The sequence below is a fragment of the Brassica napus genome, chromosome C9 (genome assembly GCF_020379485.1).
Source record: "Brassica napus cultivar Da-Ae chromosome C9, Da-Ae, whole genome shotgun sequence".
NCBI classification, from domain to species: Eukaryota; Viridiplantae; Streptophyta; class Magnoliopsida; order Brassicales; family Brassicaceae; genus Brassica; species Brassica napus.
The window spans coordinates 30568966-30575493 of record NC_063452.1 but is presented as its reverse complement, the minus strand read 5'-3'; the positions used below and the strand labels follow the sequence as shown (position 1 = coordinate 30575493).

Here is a 6528-nt window from a genome sequence, read left to right as displayed (position 1 = left end):
ATGGGATTGTCTTCCTTGATGAATTTGCCCAATTTAAGTGTTGTTAGGAAGAACATCACTGTCTTCTGCCATGTTTTGAAGCATTTGCCATCAAATTTGTCTGGCAGCGATCATTTATTGGTTGTAGCTGGTATTGCCGGAGGGCTTGGATTTGCAACCGGAGCACTTGTGGTGACTTCAGGTGTACCCACATGATAAGAACCAGCACCGCACAGGTTATGGTGTGTGTTTCATTGGCATTGTTACCTCCTGAAACATTGGATGTTTCTGTTTCAACAGTTGTCACGGTTGCATCCGTTTGGACTTGAGCAACGTTCGTGGAGTATGATCGGTGATGATGATATTATCGATAGTCATTCTGTTGACAGCAAATTAGAAGCCTATGAGTACACAATCATAAAATAACATATTATTTTAAGCAAAATAATTATTTAATATCGATATAAATTTTTGGTTTTCTTCAGAAGATCACTAAAAAGTGTTTTCAATCACCAAATGACATTACTAAAAAGTGATTCCAATCACAAAATAACATCAGTAGAAGCCTGCACACGTTTGCAAACTTGCTCAGAAGTGTTCATATAAAAAGTTTGTACAGATGTTTAGATCGTTTTAGAAACTCGTTTATTAAAGCTTTTGTGGAAACTTAAGATTTATAATTTTTAGGAAAAGATTTATAAACTTTTTTTGGAGATACTAAAAGCAAATCACAGAACCATATTAAGAGAAATGATAAAGATTTCGCGTAAGCAAATTAAAAAAACCGTTTCAGAATAAAACAAAAGTGATTCAAAAATGCTTGTGAATTGTCTTATAAAAATGTTTTGAAATCAATCTGATTAAAGCTTTAGTAATGAAGTGATAGTGTTAAGATTGTAAGAGCCTGACATACGAATTGAAACTAAAAGCAAATATTATAAATTGATTTTAAGGAAAAGAAGAATATGAAAACGAATAATTAAGAAAACAATTTGAAAATATTTCGTAAACTTAAAAAAACTATGGAGTTGAGATGCGATATCTTTCTTTAACTCTTAAATTTTCTCTGCTAGTGCGACGAGATATAGTGGAGGAGAGTCTCAGGATAAAACTATGATAGACCCATTCACCACCACTCATGAACGATCTACCCGAACTAATAAACTACAAAACACTCTTGAACTAACTTACGTCTAGGGATTTTTTGCTGGTGAGAAATGTTTTGCAAAAAACATATCAAATGAGAAGAGAGATGACTTGTATATGTAGGAAAGGGAAATAATTTTCCTTATACTCTGAGATATTATGTGCAAATTATTTAGGAAATCTATGCTAATCGTTTGACTCACGAAACGTGGAACATGGGTGTAACAGCTCCTAAATTCTCGCAAGACTTGGTTGACAAATTTTTTTCCAAAGCATAAAATTAGTGTAAAACATCACAAAAATACTAAAAAAAATCATCTTGTACTGGCCTCAGGGCCACACATTCTCCCATGCCTCAGCCCCGCGACACCGCAGCTCGGCTCGGCCGAGCATGTGGGCCACTCCTATCTCCTTGGGGCCTTTGAACAAAAAGATGAGAATGAACATATATATACACCACTCAAAAGGATTTTACTTACCCGATGTGTTATAAGTCATTTTTGGTCTGCATTTTGTGTTTTGACAAGTTATCAACTTTTTTGCATCATTTATCCTTCAATTCAAATCTGTTTTTGATGTTTGATAATCTAGATTGTACTGCTCGTTGCAAGCTTTCCAGTGAGATATTAATCTGGTTACAACAATAACCAGTTTGGCCGGAAAAGCCACCGAAAATTTGAAAAAGTCATTCATATGTTTTAGTCAAAAATAGATTCCAACACTAGGCGATCCAAATCTTGTTTGATAGCTGGTTCAAGTTGTTCCAAGGACGCATAAAAAGTTTGCATCTTCTCTTGGTTTAATATCTTATGAATCAGACCAATTTTCCCTTTGAATGGCCTACTAAACCACATTTTTATCAGAGACCTAGATGGTTCATACATCATCTCTAGATCTTTGCATTTAAGTTTGTTGCAGGCCGTATCAAACATATCTGATATTGATAAACAAATTCATGGATAACATTCTACAGCATAATTTTTCATATAACACTCGGATCGATGGATGGTTCTACCTATATGACGTTCTTAATGGACAACTTCTAGTAATTGAACTCTATACTTGATATAAAAACATCTAAATCCATGGTACTTTCACAAAGAAAAAAAGAGTATCAAGGTATCGAATCTTAGATACGGCCCAATATTGCATTTAACGAGCCACCAATATTGGTCAAGTAGTGGGCACACTTTTCTGATGTCTTATAATCGAAAGGTCGCTCACCGACTTTTTATTTACCTCTGTTTTACAAAATAACGTTCTGCTCCGGCCGATGCACCGCTGCTCTCCTCCTGGTACTCTCAGCCGTTCCTATAGCTTATCTCATTTCATTAGAGCGAGCTGTTCCTTCTACACACGTAATCTATTATCATAGCTCCGGCTTCTTACGTGAGTGCGCCAAATGGGATGATGTAGGTCGGAGGTTCCTTGTGTCCTTCATGGACGGAGGAGGAATCGGCGAGGTTGTTATTAGAGATTCGGACAGTGATGATAGCGAGGTGTTGGAGGAAGTCATTTTGATCAAAGACGTTGACATCGCCGGAAACGCTTCTGCTGGAATCGTTATCGACCGCGACAGAAACCGTCTCCTCGTCGCCATCGGCGATATGGTTGGAAATAAGTACAGCGCTTTAGCGGCCTATGATTTGTCCACGTGGCATCGTATCTTCCTTACAGAGCTTAGTGGCCATAGTAAGCTCTTCTAAATATCTATACCTACCTCTGTTTATTTTCTGTGGATTAACTCCGTCGACGATTTATAGCAAGAACCTCGCTCAATGTTTTGTAGAGGCGACACTTGGCTATTTGACCATCTCCAACCCACCCCTATTTCTATCTCTATATCAATACTATTAAAACAGCATCATGACCAATTGATTAATGTTGTGTCCAACATAAAAAATAAATCAAATATTTTATAAATGTAACCACCTTTATTAATCAATATGTAACCTCCTATCCAAAATTTTCGGACCATTTACAATTGGTTACGTTTTCCCCTTTTGTCAATATTGAGTCCAATTTTTTTTGTTTTGAACTGAATTCAAACTATTTTTATGCTATTTAATAATTTCAACCTGTTAATTGATGAATATAACACGTTACTTCATGTAATTAATTTACATGTAATTAATTTATGCAGTTACATTATTGACATATGATTAAAAAACCAATAATATAAAAATTAAATTTGTTAAAAAATTTAAAACAAAAAATTTAAAATGGCGGGTCAGAATCTAGTTTTCCCTTTAAATAGAAAAAACTCTATTATAGAGGTGAAAATGCTCCAATGTATGCTTCTATAATATAGTTCTTCTAATAATAGGAGAAAATATAGAGATATGCTATTTTCACCTCTAAATATAGAAGTAAAAAGTAATTTTCTTCTATATTTTCCTCTAAAATAGAGGAACTCTATTATAGAGGCATACATTGGAGCATTTTCACTTCTATAATAGATATCACTATTTTAAAGGAAATTATATAGAGGTGTACATTGGAGATGCTCTAATAGGTTTGGTTTTGCGAATAAAAATAGGAGAAATAAATTAATGTCTAATTCCATGAATATATATATAACAAAACAATTTAATTTGGAGATTAAGTAGAATTTGAAGAATAAATAAATTAACACATGTAAATCTTGTCATCAACTTACACATGTAAATCTAAAACATTCTAACTCATAGACTTATGTGTATAATGGATATCACATAAATAATTCATAATTAATTGGCTTGTTATTTTTGAAACAAGTGGAAGTAGTCAACTTTAAAGTTAAACATCAATCTAATAATAATTTCATTTTTGCTGTTCATATCTCACGTTTCCTTGTTGGTTCGTTCAAGCAAACCAACAGCACATGAAAAAAGATTCCTTGACTTGTTTTTATGTTTGATGAATGAAGGTAAAGAGATATCATTCGCAGACGATGTAGCTTTTGATGCATAAGGCAACACTAATGTTACCGATGCAAAAGGAATTAAAATTTGGAAAGTTGATGTCAATGGGAAGCTCATGTCCACTATTAAAAGCCCTCTCTTCACTCCACCTGGATGGTTCATTAACCTGGTCGCTCTTAACGGCATTGTTTATCACCCAAACGGGTTCCTCATCGTTATCCACACTTTTTTCCGCTTTGCTATACAAAATCGACCTAACGGAAGGAGATCAGAGTAATAAAGTCAATGTCATTGAGGTTACTGGTGGTACATTGAGGTTTGGAGATGGGATCGAATTGTTGTCTCCAACAAAGATTGTTATTGCAGGTAGTCTTAATATCTTTTGATTTTTTGTTATCTAACAAATGATTTTAGACAAGTTTTGCATATGGGTTATTGAGTTACTATTTTCAGGTAATCCTTCTACGAGATTGGTGGAAAGCTCAGACAAGTGGCGGACAGCTTCTGTGACGGGTTTATTCAGGAGTGGTATGTTTCATCGGTTAGTCTCAGCGGCTACTGTGAAGGAAGGAAGAATTTATCTAACCCACATTGTTGGGTTTGGGTCTAAGAAATGACACATACTTGTAGAAGCTGTGTTTTAGCCGTTGTTATGTAATATCCTTTGACCTTATTTTTTAGGTTGGGGTGATGAGTGATCACCTCTTTGCACAAAATTATGATCAAATTTAAATCAATTTTTTTTTAGTTTATTTGATAAACTAATAAATATTTTATTTAAAATTTGGTGTTGTATGTTACCATGTAACTCTATAATATTATAAATAAAAATATACCATTATATATCAATATTTTCAGCTTTATTATTTTATTTAACTTGTAAATCCTATTTTTATGTATTCAAATAAATTTATATTAATGTAATATACGTGGTTACACATAATTTTATATAGAAATATGTTCAAATAGCACTACAACATATTATTGTCACAAAAACACTCAGGAGAATAATCTCGGATAGATCATTCCTTAGAAAGGTAAAATGACATGTACCCATATTTATTAATTATAATTTTATTATAATAAACTAAAATACTTTAAAATATATAAATTATAAAATAAATATATTTTACATTTGAGCTTAGGTTTTAGTGAGTAGAATTTAGGTTTTAGTATTTAGGGAATTGTAGTTAGAGTTTATGAAAATTTACCACGGATGTTGCAGTTCAGTTGGTTTAAGCGCAAGCGTTGGTGCTATTGTGCTCATGGATTTGATCTATCATGGAAGGAGTGCTTTACGTCAGAAATGGTATTAGCAAAGGCTGGCTCCTGGCCTAGGGAAGATTAAGGCCCACCCAAACTTTCTGGGTAATTAAAAAAAAAAGAGTTTATGAAAATTTTGCCCTTTTATTTTTTAAATAAATGCTATTTTGATGATTTTTTTTATGTTCGCTTTTTTTGTAATAAAAAAGTTTAGCCCTTTTTATGGAATTTACCTAGTTTTATATATTTTTGTAAAATATATGTAATTTTTCAATTCAAGCTTTTCATCATGGACCTGAATTATTTTTGTTTGAAAAAAGTGCCAAAACGGAATAGAAAAATAACTACATTGTCTCTTTGCCATAAATTTCTTTGCCATAAATTTCTTTTTGGTCTGGTTTGAACTTAAAATATCCTGACCAACTTTAAAAATTCATATCAATTTTATGAGTCAGAAAAATATGGGAAATATACAAAATGTACATAAACATGAGACAATCATATGAAAAATATTTTGGTTGAATAAATATTATTAGAACACAATTTCATATTTTGATCTACGAATGGCAGAAAACATGATCTACAGTCTACGAGCTCGTAGATTGTAGATTCGGTTAACTACATGGATATCTACAGCTTGTAAAATGTAAAATCGGCCAATGGTTATAATTCTATTTTGGTAGGGTAAATCGCCTGCCATTTCCCTTATTTCTGAACTACGATAGATTTCATTAACTATTATTTCTCAATATATCTACGAAAACAAAATAAAAAAATCTGCCTATGTACTAATACTCTATAAAAGTATGATTACTTTATCTACCAAAATACTCTATCCTACCGCATCCGGTTTACATAATCTACCATGTTTTCTATATTCTACAAATAACAGAATGTATGTTCTGCCAGATTCGAAATGTATATTTTCTCTAAGTCTTTCCAAAACCTGTTAAGAGAATATATTCTAAATCTATAATTTTCTAAATTTTCGTGTTTCCTAAATTAATATTTTTTTTAAAAAAAACTGTGTTCGCCTTGTTCATCACACGTTATTGACTTTTTTTTTGTAACCACCTAAAATAATTTGAATCTTTTGTTGAAGAGGATGCATATTTATGCCTCTTAAGGGGGTGTGGAAATTTGATCCCCTTAAAGGATGGGGATTTGCGGTTGATAAGGAAAAACGAGGTAGAGTACTGGTTGTGGAATTGACAAGTTCCTTTAAAGATTAGGAATT

General features: G+C 32.7%; 1 pseudogene; it reads left to right on the top strand.

Annotated features, from left to right (window-relative positions):
- Positions 1–4672, top strand: LOC106442154 (annotated as a pseudogene).
- The last annotated feature ends 1856 nt before the right edge of the window (positions 4673–6528 follow it).